This window comes from Myxocyprinus asiaticus, chromosome 16 (assembly GCF_019703515.2).
Source record: "Myxocyprinus asiaticus isolate MX2 ecotype Aquarium Trade chromosome 16, UBuf_Myxa_2, whole genome shotgun sequence".
Classification (NCBI taxonomy): Eukaryota; Metazoa; Chordata; class Actinopteri; order Cypriniformes; family Catostomidae; genus Myxocyprinus; species Myxocyprinus asiaticus.
In genome coordinates, this window is record NC_059359.1 from 39,831,496 (window position 1) to 39,849,922 (window position 18,427).

Genomic DNA, 18,427 nt, shown 5'->3' on the forward strand with positions numbered 1-18,427 from the left:
GTCCACAGAGGGGCAACAAAAGTAAATTTTTACTTGATATGATGATGTAATACAGTCAAAAGGAATGCTTATTTTTTTAACCCTACTTATTTCACTGCCACTGAAAAATGTCCTGGTTACTTTCGTAACCTCCATTCCCTGATGGAGGGAACGAGACGTTGTGTCGATGTAGTGACACTAGGGGTCACTCTTGGGAGCCCCAAACTTTTTTGAAAAAAGGCCAATGAGAATGGCCGAGTGGAATTTGCATGCCACTCCCCCGGACATACGGGTATAAAAGGAGCTGGTATGCAACCACTCATTCAGGTTTTGTGCTGAGGAGCCGAGACCAGGTCTCGGCCATTTCAGTGGGTAGTTCAGCATTGTGGCAAGAGGGACACAACGTCTCGTTCCCTCCATCAGAGAACAGAGGTTACGAAAGTAACCAGGACGTTCCCTATCTGTCACTCACTCAACATTGTGTCGATGTATTGACACTAGGGGTCCCTATACAAAATGCCACAACTAGCTGAACTGTTTTATGTGAACTGGCGGTGTGTGACGGGCAGACTGCTGTGTGCCTCATAGCCAGCGCACCAGGCCATCATGTAACCTCCACCAAACGCTCTTATAAGCATCGAACAGTCCATCAGCAACAAGTCGACTGCCCAACTATAGGGACAGGCTAGCCCAGCGAGGCCTCTTTTCCCTCTTTTTTCACCCCAAAAAGAGTGGAATTTTGTTAATGGACTGGGATCCACGAGTGTCCACGTCTGGGGGTCACTCCCAAGCGGAAGACACCGTGGAGAACACACCCCGCCCAGAGAGGGGGGGGGGTACTTCAAGTGGAAATACATCACATGGTCTTACCGAGTCTTGTCGGAAGTATGTCATATGGAGAGTCGCATGGTAGGTCCTACCCAAGGGGGGAGGAGTTTCTACAGGCATGGCGACCAGAGCAGAGGGCCCTCTGCTCAAGGAAGACATAGTTTACCAAGAGGGAAACGATTTTACGGAAGATATAACACATGGGGTTACCTATGGGGAACCACCACATGCGGAGCACCTACCTCAGTACAGGACCTTACCAGCATACTTACTGAGCCGGCAGCGAGTTTCTCTGCAAACTTGACTGCCACAGGGCTAAGGAGGAAGTCATCCAGGGATCACAGTCTGTGAACACTACTGGGAGTCAAAAGCGCACATCTTCCCCTCAAGGGAGGGGAAAGGCACTATGCGCAAGCAGTACACCTGGCCAGCTGTCCCGGAACTTACCTGCTTGTGCCTGCCACTACACGGGACAAATCTGACTCAACCTGGAGATTGTAGAACCTCGCAAAGGTGTTGGGTGTTGCCCAGCCCACTGCTCTGCAGATGTCTGCCAAAGAGGCGCCACTGGCCAGGGCCCAGGAGGCCACCACACTCCTGGTAGAGTGGGCTCGTAACCCCGCAGGGGGTGGCACGTCCTGAGCTTGACATGCCATAGAGATGGCGTCAATGACCCAGTAGGGGATCCTCTGTTTGGAGACAGTGCTTCCTTTCCGCTGTCCACCAAAGCAGACAAAGAGCTGCTCGGAGCTTCTAAAGAGCTGCTCGGAGCTTCTAAAGCTCTGCGTGCGATCCAAATAGATGTGTAAAGCTAGCACCGGACACAGCAATGCCAAGGCTGGGTCTGCCTCCTCCTGGGGCAACGCTTGCAGGTTCACCACCTAATCCCTAAAAGGGGTCGTGGGAACCTTGGGCACATAGCCTGGTTGGGGTCTCAGGATCATGTGAGAGTAACCCGGTCTGAACTCCAGGCACGATTCACTGACAGAGAACTCTTGCAGGTCCCCTACCCTCTTGATGGAAGTGAGCACAGTCAGGAGGGCAGTCTTGAAAGAGAGTGCCTTAAGCTCAGCTGACTCCAAGGGCTCAAAGGGAGCTCCCCGTAGACCCTGAATGACTACAGAGAGGTCCCACGGGGGAACGAGGCGCGGTCTAGAGGGTTCAACCTACTAGCGCCTCTCAGGAACCTAATGATCAAGTCGTGCTTCCCCAAGTACTTACCATCTACTGGATCGTGATGAGCCGAAATAGCGGCTACATACACCTTCAAGGTGGAGGGGGACAGCCGCCCCTCCAACCTCACCTGCAGGAAGGAAAGCACCGATCCAACTGTGCATCTCTGGGGTCTTCCCGTTGGGAAGAACACCACTTAGCGAACAGACACCACTTCAAGGCATACAGGTGCCTCATAGAGGGAGCCCTAGCCTGAGTGATCGTGTCTACCACCGTGGACGGTAGGGCACTTAAGTCCTCCACGTCCCGTCCAAGGGCCAGGCGTGGAGATTCCAGAGGTCTGGTCGTGGGTGCCAGATGGTGCCCTGTCTCTGAAAAAGAAGGTCTTTCCTCAGGGGAATTCACCAGGGGGGCTGTCGTGAGGAGCGTGAGATCCGAGAACCATTGTATGGGTGGGCCAGTAGGGTGCTACTAGGATGACTTGCTCCCCATCCTCCCTGACCTTGCACAGGGTCTGTGCAAGTAGGCTCACTGGGGGAAACGCATACTTGCGTAGTCCAGGGGGCCAGCTGTGTGCCAACGCATCTATACTGAAAGGTGCCTCAGTCAGGGCATACCAAAGCAGGCAGTGGGAGGATTTCCAGGAAGCAAACAGGTCTACCTGTGCTCGACCAAATCGACTCCAAATCAGCTGGACCACCTGAGGGTGGAGTCACTCTCCCCTGAGGGTAACCTGGCATGACAGCACGTCCGCTGCGGTGTTGAGGTCACCTGGGATGTGAGTGGCTCGTAGCGACTTGAGGCGCTGCTGACTCCAGAGGAGGAGACGGCAGGCGAGTTGTGACATGCAATGGGAGCGTAGACCGCCTTGGCGCTTGATGTAAGCTACCATCGCTGTGTTGTCTGTCTGGACCAACACGTGCTTGCCCTGGATCAACGGCCAAAATCTTCGCAAGGCGAGCAGTACTGCCAACAACTCTAGGCAGTTGATGTGCCAACGCAGCCGCAGGCCAGTCCAAGAGCCGGTGGCTGTGTGCCCGTTGCATACGGCGCCCCAGCCCATCTTGGAGGCGTCTGTTGTAACCACGACGTGCCTGGAGACCTGCTCTAGGGGAACCCCTGCCTGTAGAAATGCCAGGTCGGTCCAAGGGCTGAAGAGGCGGCGACAGACCGGCATGATGGTCACGGTGCCATGCCCATTTCGGGACTCGAGTCCGAAGCCAGTGCTGAAGCGGTCTCATATGCATCAACCCGAGCGGTGTGGCCGCCGCTGAGGATGCCATATGCCCCAGGAGCCTCTGAAAGTGTTTCAGTGGAACCGCTGTTCTCCATCTGAATGCCTTCAGACAGTTCAGCACCAACTGTGCACGCTCGTTCGTGAGGCATGCTGTCATCGAGACTGAGTCCAACTCCAGACCGAGAAAAGAGATGCTCTGAACCGGGGAGAGTTTGCTCTTTTCCCAGTTGACCCGAAGCCCCAGTCAGCTGAGGTGCCGGTGCACGAGGTCCCTGTGTGCGCATAGCAACTCTCGACAGTGAGCTAAGATCAGCCAGTCGTCGAGATAGTTGAGAATGCGGTTTCCCACTTCCCTTAGCGGGGCAAGGGCTGCCTTCGCGACCTTCATGAAGACACGAGGGGACAAGTACAGGCCGAAGGGGAGGACCTTGTACTGGTACACCTGGCCCTCAAAGGCAAACCGCAGGAAGGGTCTGTGTCGAGGTAGGACCGAGACGTGGAAGTACGCATCCTTCAGGTCTACCGCCGTGAACCAATCTAGATGTCGGACGCTCGCAAGAATGTGTTTTTGCATCAGCATTTTGAACGGGAGTCTGTGCAAGGCCCAGTTCAGTACTCGCAGGTCCAGGATTGGTCACAACCCACCGCCTTTCTTTGGTACAATGAAGTAAGGACTGTAGAACCCTTTCCTCATCTCGGCTGGAGGGACAGGCTCTATCGCACCCTTGCGCAGGAGGGTCGCGATCTCTGCACGCAAAGTAGCGGCATTCTCGCCCTTCACCGAGGTGAAGCGGACAGCTCTAGCCGTCAAGGACAACATAAACCTACAGGCCTCGGACGGGAGCTTCGAGCGCCAACGCCAGGTGGCGGCGCTCTGCGGACACAAGTGCGAGCGCCTTGTCCACCTGGGGGATCACCGAATAACCCCTGGCCGCTCCGCCATCGAGGGTAGCGAGAAAGGGGGAGCTGAAAGACCTGGACCGGGCAGTTAAAGGTGCCTCCCACCATCTTGTCAGCTCCTCATGCACTTCCGGGAAGAAAGGAAAGGGGGTGGGACGTGGCCAGCGCCCTGTGCCCAGGAATCGATCGTCGAGCCGCGAGGGTTCAGGGGAGAGTGGAGGGTTCCACTCTAGCCTGACGCTCGCAGCCACCTGGGAAAGCACGTCCATCATTACCACGTCGGTGTGAGGCTGGGTGGCCGTTACCGAAGGAGGAAGCCGAGCCGAAGCCTCTGCGTCAGACTGGACGAGACCGCTCTCCGATGCTGCGCTCGATAACTCATTGTCTTGAAGTGGGTGGGTACTCACCGGTAGGCAGTACCTGTGCTTCTGTCATGAAGCATCAGCAGTCATCTTGTCAGAAGTGACCCGTGGCCCAGTTCCGGACAATAGCACGCACATATTTCAGTTACACTGCTCTCAAAAAATTAACCAGCAACTTTTAGGTGAGACTTCAATCAAGTCTTATTCAATCAAATATATTAATAAAAAAAATAAAAAAAATCACAGCTGTTACAGAAGTGATGTCAGCTAAAATACCCAGAAAAGTTTTATTTTATTCACCATTCTTCAAGTGTTAAACAGCCGTGTCTCATCTGTTCAGTGTTTGTGCGCATAAAAAGTGATAACGTGAAGCGCCACTGAACCTGCATACAAGTATATCCTGATTGTGTTTGGTTCTATATACAGATGTGTGTCAGCGTTCTTAATCCCGAACATCATCAAATCAGTTTGTTTTCCGTTTACTAATGATTACCTGCACAAGTATCTGGCTCCTGCACAAATTCCCCATATGTGCAGAACAAGGTTAGTGTAATTTTTCCCTCAGTGAATTAGATTGCCATTGTTTTCTTATGTGGGTTGATATACTCTGGCCCCTGCAAGAAACTAGTTGGAGAGCCTTGCCATATTGTATAAACCCGCAAATGTATTTATTCATTTTTAAATAAACATATATTGTGAACAAAAGAAGACTTTAGTATCATTAATTTACCTAGTTTAATATCAAGGAGAGTACCTGCACCTTTTTTCTTTAGCTCCAAGCACTGCTCAAATTATAGTGTATATAGTTTCAGTAATTCTCATTAACTCCATAAATCTGCAACATTTCAAAGAATATTAAGTGTTAGATCAAATTACCTCATTCTTTTGTCATCAAATACAGTGACCTCAGGGATCAGGAAAATGTTTGCAATGCATAGCAACAAACAAGTTATTAGGAAAGTACTGTATTGGGTTGAAAATTATGTGACAATGGCAGCAGGTCATTATGCAAAATGAAATTACGTGGTTCATTACATGTATTGCCGCAGTTCTTAGGTGAAATGTCCAGGGGAGCTAAAAGCAAGGTAAATGTTCTCCTAAAAAGATGTGTTTTTAAGGTGAATGCTCTATGGAGGTTTAAATAAACAAAACCTAACTTTACTAATCTAAACCTTTAATATAAACCTAACCATCAGTGTCATAAAAAGCGAATATGAGATGATAGAGCATTAACCTAAAAAACTCATCTGTTTATCTAGTTTTAAATAAACAAAACCAACGTCTTTACTCTTAGCCTAACTGATATACCCTAACCGATAGCTTACTCCCGCAGCACACCAGTCAATAGTATTCAAGTGTGGGCTGTGAAAGAGCATATCATTGGTTTGACCCACTGAACGAATACACTCTTCACCTAACTAATAGTTGATCAATTGAGTCTGAACTAAATGAGACATCTCGTTCATGAATTAACTGAATGTACTGGTACACACGATTGCAAACTAAATTAATAAATCAGTCACCTTGTTCATGAACAAGGATCTGCTGACTGACTGAATGAGAGGAGGAGGCATGTTGTTCGTTAAGTTCGGCAATCTCGTTCAACAAGAAAACAGGCTGGATGAATTATAAATAAAAGTGAGTGATGACTATAGTTAATTTTTATAGTAAAATGTACTAGATTATAGAAAAGCACTAACATAAGCCTGGACTGTGTGCGACCTAGGAAAGAGCATTTGAGGACACTGATGTTGCAAGAATGCTCTGTGCACTCAGCTGTAAGCACAGAACAATGGAACTGAGTCATTAAAGTACGCAAAGTTAAAAGATTGACGCAACCAATAATCAAAGTAACTATATATACTCAGATTATGACGTATTATTCATTAGAAATGTATACTTTCATAATAAATTAATTTAAAAGTTTTTTTTTTTTTTTTTTAAAGGAAATAACAGCCAGGTTTCCACCATTAAAAAGTCAGAGGCTCTGTGAAATAATGGTGGCGAGCTGAATCCATTTGATACAAAAAATATTAAGAAGGCGTAGGCATGAAGTAATGCTAGATAACAAACTGTATAAGAAAGTTTGGGTTTTGACCGAGCAAGTCAGGTCTCAGCTGACATCTCGGGTTTGTTGTTTTGCTCAATAAACTCTAACCTTTGACACCTGGAACTCCTGACTTTGAGAGTTTTCTTACAGAGAGGGGCAGAAATCTTTTCCATGCTCCACAACATGACCACATGTTACGATGACATACAGTATGGATTTTATTGAATCTGGATCTGCTTTTATGATGTAAAGAAACTGCGAAGCGGTACGAGAAACTCTGATGTTTTTCAGTCCAGTATGTGTGAATGTGCATTAAATATTTTAACATGTACAGAGCACATTTTATGAAAAAAAAAAAAAAAAAACCTCATCATGATTTGTGGCTGCTATTCTGCTTTGGGGCCTGGAATTTTTCCAAAATGAATTTTCCGAAAATTGAATTCTCAAGTTTATCAATGTCAGGGTGGCTGTGCACCAGCTGAAGCTCAGTAGATGTTGAGTGATGCAGCAGGACAATGACCCTAAACATCAAAGTAAATACACTACAGAATGGCTTCAAAAAAAGAAAATCCACTTTTTGGAGTGGCCCATTCAGAGCCCAGACTTTAACCCAATAGTGATGGTGTGGAATAACCTCAAGAGAGCTGTTTTTTTTTTTTTTTCCTTCAAAAAAGCAGTTTGTTGAAGTCACTGTTTTTTTTTTTTTTTTTTTTTTTTTTAAACCCTTCTTGGTAACGTTTGTGAATAAAACAAAATATAAATTTCACTTACATTTAATACTTGTTGTTTTTAACTTGCGTTTTAATTCATGAGTATTACTAGTTTTTATTTAGTTAGAGTACTCGACTACAGCTACACAATTTTTTGAAAATGCATATCCCTAGTTTATTTCACCAGAAAACTTCTGCAATCTGCAGAACTAGGCATGTAAAACTAATTTTGCCAAAATGTAGTTATGTTAATGTGATTCTGTGCAACTAGGTTGGTTTTGTTTCTTTTTAGTGTCTTGTGAGAAAATAAAGACATTTTGCCCCTTTAGGATCAAAAGGGCCTTTAGCCCCTTTGTACCCTATTCTTATATTTAAATAAAGCTGAAGTATGTAACTTTTTCATCATTAAAATACTTTCTCATATCCCAGCTTAATATGCAGAGACAACTATAAGTAAGCCAATCATAGGTAAATTTTCTCGAAAACTTTGAACACTGTGTCTCTGTGTATTCTTGTGTTTGTTTTGAACAACCCACTTAGTAACAATGTTACTCAACCAATGCAGTTAACTGAGGGCGGGACTATCTGACTGTTTGAACAACTGAGACGAAGGGTGTATTCAGAAAGTTGTTTTGAAAATATCGCAATTCCGTACGGTGGTGCTAGAGTCACAGCTTTAAGTAATGAAAAGTATTGATAAAAATGGTTAAATCAAATTATAAAAATGTGTGCGTGTGTGTGTGCAAAGTATTTTATTTATTTATTCTTTTTTGCCTACTAGAATATCGTACCATTAGCTTAGCAACATGCTAACGACAAACGCCATTTAAATCTATTTTGAGTTGAGTCTCACATGCACTTAACATGAGAAGCACTATTTGTATGATCAGGGCAGTCTCATGACAAATATGTCACCGTACTGATGCAACTTTTTTTTTTTTTTAAACTATGATATTGATATCTAACCCTATTCCTAACCCAAACCACTAATAAACAATATAAAACATGTAACAGGCAGTTAAATATTGTTTCAATAATTGTATTTACTTTACACTGAAATATAGATATTTTTGAAGACCTAACCCCACCCCTATACCTAAACCTAACCAATAATATACCAACAATATAACCAACAAACAACATAAAAGATGTAACAAGCAGAAACAAGTACAAAGTGACAATAATTTATTCTAACCAAAAACACAAAAAAGAAAAGAAAACAACAAAAGAGTATTCCAGATGACTCATGCTGCATTAAAAGTGTTCTGAAACAATATGATAGCTCCATTTGTGAAACTGATGGTTTTTATACATTTAGCATCAGGTAAAACAATGGAATACTTTGAAATGAGTCAAATAAGGCATCAGAGTGACATTTAATAAACAGGCCAAGGGCAACGTTTTAGTGGTGCATGCAAAAAGTTCCCCTAGTGGCATTTTGTCATGAGAGTGTGATTGTATGATGCACAGAGTTCCTGCCAATAAAGAGTGCTCCAAATGAGTCGCCTCTGAGGATCCATTTAAGTAAGGATTCTGCCTTAGAAGGCAACTGCCTATGTAGGAAGTCAACAGCAAAGCTGCTCACTAGGTTTTTGAACAGAGCCAATGCTAACTATTTATAGTAATAAATTATTAAAATTAGAAATCAATACCAAGCATAACAGTTCAAAAATCTTCATATTTTTTTGTGTGAATGGTAAAGGCATTTATCTGGCACACACACACACACACACACACACACACACACACACACACACACACATGTTTTGTTTTATATCATTGTGGGGATTTTACTCAAACTTGTTTTTACATCATTGTGGGGACTCTCCATAGACTTCCACGCATTATATGAATTTTATACAGATCTAATGATAATTGCTATCCCCTAAACCTACCCCTAAATCTAACCCTCATAGAAACTTTTTTGCATTTTTACATTTTCAAAAAATCATCGTTTAGTATGTTTAATAAGCCATTTCCCTCGTGGGGACCGCTGGCTGGGCCCCACAAGGTAAGTGATCACAGGTTTGACTATCCTTGTGGGGAGGTAGTATAAACATGTATCCATAGACTTCTATGGATTTTATATGGTTCTAATGATAATTTCTATCCTCTAACCCTACCCCTAAACCTAACCCTCACAGAAACTTTTTTGCATTTTTACATTTTCAAAAAAACATAGTTTAGTATGTTTTTAAGCCATTTCCCTCGTGGGGACCGCTGTCTGGTCCCCACAGTGTAGGTGATCTCAGCTTTCACTATCCTTGTGGGGATATTTGGTCCCCACAATGGAGGTTAAACCTGTACACACACACACACACACACACACAAACACACAGATAGCTACATCTTTAAGTGAGGCTAACATGTCTATTAATGTAGAAGCTCCCTAAGAGTCAACGCATCCTGACCATGTTCAGTTCATTACACTCTTAACCAGCATGCATTAGTCTGCCCGGTTCCTTCTGTCTCCTGGGGAGAATTTAATGGTTGAAGCTTTTTAACCCATTTAAAACATTAGATGTCACTGGAGAGCTTTCTGTGCTCATACAGTTTAGTGCAGAGGGATGTAGGCTGGTTAAGTTGAATTGCCCAGAATATATGCTGAGTATGAGACATACTAAAGATATACTGGGGTTATATAAACTTTTATATATATATATATATATATATATACAGGTGCATCTCAATAAATTAGAATGTCGTGGAAAAGTTCATTTATTTCAGTAATTCAACTCAAATTGTGAAACTCGGGTATTAAATAAATTCAATGCACACAGACTGAAGTAGTTTAAGTCTTTGGTTCTTTTAATTGTGATGATTTTGGCTCACATTTAACAAAAACCCACCAATTCACTATCTCAAAAAATTAGAATACATCATAAGACCAAAAAACAAACATTTTTAGTGAATTGTTGGCCTTCTGGAAAGTATGTTCATTTACTGTATATGTACTCAATACTTGGTAGGGGCTCCTTTTGCTTTAATTACTGCCTCAATTCAGCGTGGCATGGAGGTGATCAGTTTGTGGCACTGCTGAGGTGGTATGGAAGCCCAGGTTTCTTTGACAGTGGCCTTCAGCTCATCTGCATTTTTTGGTCTCTTGTTTCTCATTTTCCTCTTGACAATACCCCATAGATTCTCTATGGGGTTCAGGTCTGGTGAGTTTGCTGGCCAGTCAAGCACACCAACACCATGGTCATTTAACCAACTTTTGGTGCTTTTGGCAGTGTGGGCAGGTGCCAAATCCTGCTGGATAATGAAATCAGCATCTTTAAAAAGCTGGTCAGCAGAAGGAAGCATGAAGTGCTCCAAAATTACTTGGTAAACGGGTGCAGTGACTTTGGTTTTCAAAAAACACAATGGACCAACACCAGCAGATGACATTGCACCCCAAATCATCACAGACTGTGGAAACTTAACACTGGACTTCAAGCAACTTGGGCTATGAGCTTCTCCACCCTTCCTCCAGACTCTAGGACCTTGGTTTCCAAATGAAATACAAAACTTGCTCTCATCTGAAAAGAGGACTTTGGAACACTGGGCAACAGTCCAGTTCTTCTTCTCCTTAGCCCAGGTAAGACGCCTCTGACGTTGTCTGTGGTTCAGGAGTGGCTTAACAAGAGGAATACGACAACTGTAGCCAAATTCCTTGACATGTCTGTGTGTGGTGGCTCTTGATGCCTTGACCCCAGCCTCAGTCCATTCCTTGTGAAGTTCACCCAAATTCTTGAATCGATTTTGTTGGACAATCATAAGGCTACGGTTCTCTCGGTTGGTTGTGCATCTTGTTCTACAACACTTTTTCCTTCCACTCAACTTTCTGTTAACATGCTTGGATACAGCACTCTGTGAACAGCCAGCTTCTTTGGCAATGAATGTTTGTGGCTTACCCTCTTTGTGAAGGGTGTCAATGATTGTCTTCTGGAAAACTGTCAGATCAGCAGTCTTCCCCATGATTTTGTAGCCTAGTGAACCAAACTGAGAGACCATTTTGAAGGCTCAGGAAACCTTTGCAGGTGTTTTGAGTTGATTAGCTGATTGGCATGTCAAAATATTCTAATTTTTTGAGATAGTGAATTGGTGGGTTTTTGTTAAATGTGAGCCAAAATCATCACAGTTAAAAGAACCAAAGACTTAAACTACTTCAGTCTGTGTGCATTGAATTTATTTAATACATGAGTTTCACAATTTGAGTTGAATTACTGAAATAAATGCACTTTTCCACGACATTCTAATTTATTGAGATGCACCTGTATATATATAAACATTGGTCTGATGCGTTTTGACATAGGATATCTTTGATGGAAATAGATTGGTGTCAGTGTAAATTAACAAAACCTATTAGTGTTTATGAGTCTAGAAACCTTTAGTTACTTATTTATAATATCAAATGTCAGTAGTTCACACATTTCTTCACTAACAAGTCAAACCTGGTGTGACATGTATTGATGCACCATATTAGACTGTAAGCAAAAGTTAGATTGGAGAGACACTGAAAGGGAGATTTTCAGCAAATAGTGACTTACATTTCAGGCTGTTCCTCACGTAAAGCTATTGAATGACCTCTCAAAAACCCCATGTAAATTTCACCATACCTCCGAATTAGGATTTATGCTGTGATTTATGCTATGATTGTTCTACAAATATCCCATTTTTAGTTTAACCATGATGAATCATACAACTTTAATGCACAAATTTGTACATGACATTAAAGTTTGTGGTGGGCTTGGTGGCATCTTGCACCTCGCTTTGGCAGCTAACAGCATGTTATGATGCATTTGACAGTTTGGAATTATCTATATGCATTGCCTATACAGGTCCTGATTTTATCTGTGCACCTGGGACAGCCTGAGGCACAGATTGCCATCAATGTATGACCTGCATTCAGGGCATTGGTATTATTACTTAAAATAAATTAAAAACACTCAAACTCTTGAAACATTTAAAGGAATATCTATAATATCATATATAATAGCACTTAAGGTTCACACTGAACAATACAAGTGAAAAAAAAAATATATAATTCTGATTATTATATATTAGTGCATATTGTTGGGAACTGGAAGTTATGAAGTGCATTTTGATTTGTTTTAAAAATGTATGAAACTAATAAACGCGTCATGCTGAACAGTGAAGGTTGCATTACAGTGCATATATTTGTCACCATTTCAGTTGAAAATGATATTTGTACATTTATAAATTACTATAATAATAATGATAAATAGAGCTGCAAACAGCAATGACGGGCCCAAGCACCATGGGTCCATTTCCACCCGGTGGCTTTTGGTAAACAATGCAAGGTGGACACATGCATTTGGCATTTGAAATTATTCAAAACAATTTTGAAGCAATTTGGGTAAATATAAGATGACTATTTTAACGTCTGTTGTAAGAGCCACACTTCTTGCTGCCAAGTGGTGGTGCTATGACCGTGACCCAAAAAAGTCACATCTATGTGAATAAACCCCAAGACAATACATCTCAATTTTGATCTAAATCACACATTGCACACATAAGATATGAGACACTTCCTGTTTCCCATTTCTTGGCATTAATTTGATGCCTCACCATATATCAAAAATCTGTTCACAATTTAGCATCTTCAGTGTATTGGCATAATGTTATCTAAATGTGGTGACAGTCTCATGAATCCCCTAGGAGGAGTATTTGAAAGTTCAGAGACTGCAATATTAAAAAAAAAATCAAATCTCCAACTTCCTGTTGAATGGAGCTAATAACTATATTTATGAAAGTTGTCCGACTTGATGACAACTATATATGTACCATTTTGGTGACTGTAGGTGAAAATGGGGGTGCTACAGACGACGTCTTACATGCCCATCTTAAAGGGGGCGCTACAGAGTCCCACTACATGCCCGTGCGTGAATTTTTGCCAAGCCCTAATGGCCAATGACTCTGATGTGTGTGCAAAATTTCATTACATTTTAAGTATGCCAAGTGCCTAAAAACACCCAAAAATAGGAAGAAAGGAATAATTACAATTAATGTGTTGCCATGGATATCAAATATCCCTTGACAATTTCACATCAGCAGTGTCTTGACATTATTCTAAAGAATTTTGAAGCAATTAATGTAAACATAAGAGGGCTATTTCAAAGTCTGTTAAAAGTGGCATATGTCCTGCTGCCAGTTGGTGGCCCTATGACCGTGACCCGTAATATCCACATCCATGTGATCAGCCCCCATTACCAAACATACTGCTGAATTTTCATCAAAATCACACAATGCATACAGAAGATATAAGGCACTTTCTGTTTCCCATTTTTCACCATAAATGTATTGCTTCACCATGGCCACACCGTTCAAAATATAAAAAAATATGTTTGCAATTTAGCATCTACAATGTCTTGGTATGATGTTGCACAAATTTGGTGCCAGTCACATGAATCCCCTATGAGGAGTATTTATAAGTTCAGAGCTTGTGATTTTCAGAAAATCCAAAATGTCTGACTTCCTGTTGGGCGGAGCTAATGACTATAATTATGAAAGGAATATCTATTATGAGAGATATATATGTGCCAAGTTTGGTGACTGTAGGTAAAAATGGGTGTGCTACAGAGGCCGCCTTACATGCCCATTTTCAAGGGGGTGCTACAGAGCCCCCCCGCAACTTTGCCCTGCCCTAAAGGCAGACGACTCTGATAATTTCAAGAGTTTTCACACATTAAGTACCCCAAAAGTACAGAAAACATTGAAAATAATAATAATAATAATAATAATAATAATAATAATAATAATAATAATAATAATAATTGTCCTTAGAAGATTAATAGGGCCTCCGCACTTTCAGTGCTTGGGCCCTAATAATAATAATAATAATAATAATCCTTAGAAGAACAATAGGGTCTCTGCACTTTCAGTGCTTGGGCCCTAATAATAATAATAATAATAATAATAATCCTGAGAAGAACAATAGGGTCTACTGCACTTTCAGTGCTTGGGCCCTAATAATAATAATAATAATAATAATAATAATCCTGAGAAGAACAATAGGTCCACCGCACTTTCAGTGCTTGGGCCATAATAATAATAATAATAATAATAATAATAATAATCCTTAGAAGAACAATAGGGACTCCGCACTTTCAGTGCTTGGGCCCTAATAATCAGTATAAAGTATGTGTATACAGCATTGTGATACGATATCACATTTTGATGAAAGCTCATTCAGCTCAGTTGTTCTCATATATTTATTATTATTATTATTATTATTATTATTTGAGATTATACTTTTTTATTTTTCATTTCTCAAGGTACAAACATATGGTGGCAGGAAGGAACATACTGTATAGAATAAAGTAAAACAAAAAGACATCTTAATATAACTTAATATAAAAGTCAATTAAGGAGGGAGGCCTGGCTGGCGGCCACAGGGCTGAAACAGGGTAAGGAGGCCTGGGTGGCAAACACAGGGTAGAGACTGGAGCTGTGGAAGACTCTGAGGGTGGAGCCGTGGTAGGTGGATCCGTAGGAGGCTCAAGGGGTGAAGCCGTGGCAGGCAGAGCTGTGGAAGGCTCGAGGGGCGAAGCCATTGAAGGCTGATCCGTAGGAGGTTTGATGGGCGAAGCCATGGAAGGCAGAGCCATGTAAGGCAGAGCCGTGGCAGGCTTGAGGGGTGAAGCCGTGGCAGGCGGAGCCATGGTAGTCTCGAGGGGCGAAGCCGTAGAAGGCAGAGACGTGGCAGGCTTGAGGCTAAGAGTCCAGGATGACTGAGAAATGACCTCAGTGGTTGTGGGCATGGACAGAGACTCGAGAATGACCTCTGTCATCGTGGGCGTAGACAGAGACTCGGGTACGACCTCTGTGGTCGTGGGCATGGACTGAGACTCGGGAACGACCTCTGTGGTCATGGGCTTAGGCAGAGACTCGGAGATGACTTCTGTGGTTGTGAACATGGACAGAGACTTGGAAACGACCTCCATGGTTGTGTACATGGGCAGAGACTCGGAGACGACCTCTGTGGTCATGAACATGGGCTGTGATTTGGAAACGACCTCTGTGGGTGTGTACATGGGCAGAGACTCAGATACAACCTCTGTGGTCATGCACATGGTCTGAGACTTGGAAATGACCTCCATGGTTGTGTACATTGGCAGAGACTTGGAAATGACCTCTGTGGTCGTGAACATAGGCTGAGACTCGGAGACGACCTCTGTGGTCGTGAACACTGGCAGAGACTTGGAAACGACCTCACTGACAATTTGTGGGAAAGGGTCTTTGTGATCCTATGCACCGATATCAGTGGTGGATAATTCAACTTGGAGACAAGGGCCGTGAAGGGCTTCGAGACCGGGGCCGCAGAATGCTTGGAGCAATGAATCGCAGAAGTCTGGACTGTGACATGGCGTGGAGCAGACTCAGGCGTGGCTGTGACATGGCGTGGAGCAGACTCAGGCGTGGCTGTGACATGGCGTGGAGCAGACTCAGGCGTGGCTGTGACATGGCGTGGAGCAGACTCAGGCGTGGCTGTGACATGGCGTGGAGCAGACTCAGGCGTGGCTGTGACATGGCGTGGAGAGGAATCAGGTGTGGAAGGCTTGGAAGATAGGATCAGGACAGAGAGAGGAGGATCCTCAGAAGCGAGAGTCTCCTGGGATAAACTCACGTACTCCCTCCAAGTGTGGTCTCCCATCTCTGGCAAATCCCTCCACCGGTGAGCTAATAGTCCAATCCGGTAGATCGACTTAAGATGGGAGTCCACAAATCCCGAGAAGCTGGCAATGGCGTTGAAACGAAGGGAGTATTACCTTATGGGCAAATCCTCCCGGCTCAACTGGACGAACATCGCTGCTAGATCCATTTGTGTGGTCAGTTGTTCTGTAATGTATTGGAAGGAAATCACGAGAGCTGGATCTAGGTGCGGCTAAACAGTGTTTAATAAAATAAACAAAGTACAGATTAATGGGGTAAACACAGGAACAAAGAAAACATCCATGATGGGAAAACACAGGAACAAAGGAAAAATCCACGATGGGCACTAGTAATACACAGAAGGTAAAACATATAACAGCTAACAAAGAACAAGCAAACAACAGGGCATTATATACACAATGGATAATGACTTAATGGAAGACAGTTGAAAACAATCAAGGACAGCTGGCAGTGATGAGGGCAGGGAATTATGGGAAATGTAGTCCAGGAGGAACAGATGACAGGGGAGAAAGACAAGGCAAACAAACAGTGAATCATGACAAAGTGATTCATACTCCAAATGAGATAATTGTTTCTCAGTGTATGTGCCAGTGGCCTTTCAACACACCACTGTAATTGCCAACATCTGATGTTTGCCCACCTGGCACCAAACGGTGGATGTGTGGAAATACAGGTGCATCTCAATAAATTAGAATGTCGTGGAAAAGTTCATTTATTTCAGTAATTCAACTCAAATTGTGAAACTCGTGTATTAAATAAATTCAATGACCACAGACTGAGGTAGTTTAAGTCTTAAGTTCTTTTAATTGTGATGATTTTGGCTCACATTTAACAAAAACCCACCAATTCACTATCTCAACAAATTAGAATACATCATAAGACCAATAAAAAAAATAAAAAAAACATTTTTAATGAATTGTTGGCCTTCTGGAAAGTATGTTCATTTACTGTATATGTACTCAATACTTGGTAGGGGCTCCTTTTGCTTTAATTACTGCCTCAATTCGGTGTGGCATGGAGGTGATCAGTTTGTGGCACTGCTGAGGTGATATTGAAGCCCAGGTTTCTTTGACAATGGCCTTCAGCTCATCTGCATGTTTTGGTCTCTTGTTTCTCATTTTCCTCTTGACAATACCCCATAGATTCTCTATGGGGTTCAGGTCTGGTGAGTTTTCTGGCCAGTCAAGCACACCAACACCATGGTCATTTAACCAACTTTTGGTGCTTTTGGCAGTGCGGGCAGGTGCCAAATCCTGCTGGAAAATGAAATCAGCATCTTTAAAAAGCTGGTCAGCAGAAGGAAGCATGAAGTGCTCCAAAATTTCTTGGTAAACAGGTGCAGTGACTTTGGTTTTCAAAAAACACAATGGACCAACACCAGCAGATGACATTGAACACCAAATCATCACAGACTGTGGAAACTTAACACTGGACTTCAAGCAACTTGGGCTATGAGCTTCTCCACCCTTCCTCCAGACTCTAGGACCTTGGTTTCCAAATGAAATACAAAACTTGCTCTCATCTGAAAAAAGGACTTTGGACCACTGGGCAACAGTCCAGTTCTTCTTCTCCTTAGCCCAGGTAAGAGGCCTCTGACGTTGTCTGTGGTTCAGGAGTGGCTTAACAAGAGGAATACGACATCTGTAGCCAAATTCCTTGACACGTCTGTGTGTGGTGGCTCTTGATGCCTTGACCCCAGCCTCAGTCCATTCCTTGTGAAGTTCATCCAAATTCTTGAATCGATTTTGCTTGACAATCCTCATAAGGCTGCGGTTCTCTCGGTTGGTTGTGCATCTTTTTCTTTCACACTTTTTCCTTCCACTCAACTTTCTGTTAACATGCTTGGATACAGCACTCTGTGAACAGCCAGCTTCTTTGGCAATGAATGTTTGTGGCTTACCCTCCTTGTGAAGGATGTCAATGATTGTCCTCTGGACAACCGTCAGATCAGCAGTCTTCCCCATGATTGTGTAGCCTAGTGAACCAAACTGAGAGACCATTTTGAAGGCTCAGGAAACCTTTGCAGGTGTTTTGAGTTGGTTAGCTGATTGGCATGTCACCATATTCTAATTTTTTGAGATAATGAATTGGTGGGTTTTTGTTAAATGTGAGCCAAAATCATCACAATTAAAAGAACCAAAGACTTAAACTACTTCAGTCTGTGTGCATTGAATTTATTTAATACAGGAGTTTCACAATTTGAGTTGAATTACTGAAATAAATGAACTTTTCCACGACATTCTAATTTATTGAGATGCACCTGTATGGAAGATGTAGGCTTTTTTTTTAAGATTCTAGTGGTGATGTAAAACATCTGCTTGTTCAGCTTAAGAGATCTTTATAGACTAAACCTTTTGTAGATTGTTTTCAGTTTCACAGGTTTCAGACCAAAAAAAAAAAAAAGAAAGCCCATTCCTTTGCCACCAGTGAAAATAGTCCAAAAAGAAGCCAAAGCATTATGCACAACTGCTCACAAACTCTGATGTTTCTGAATGAATTTTTTAATGGATCG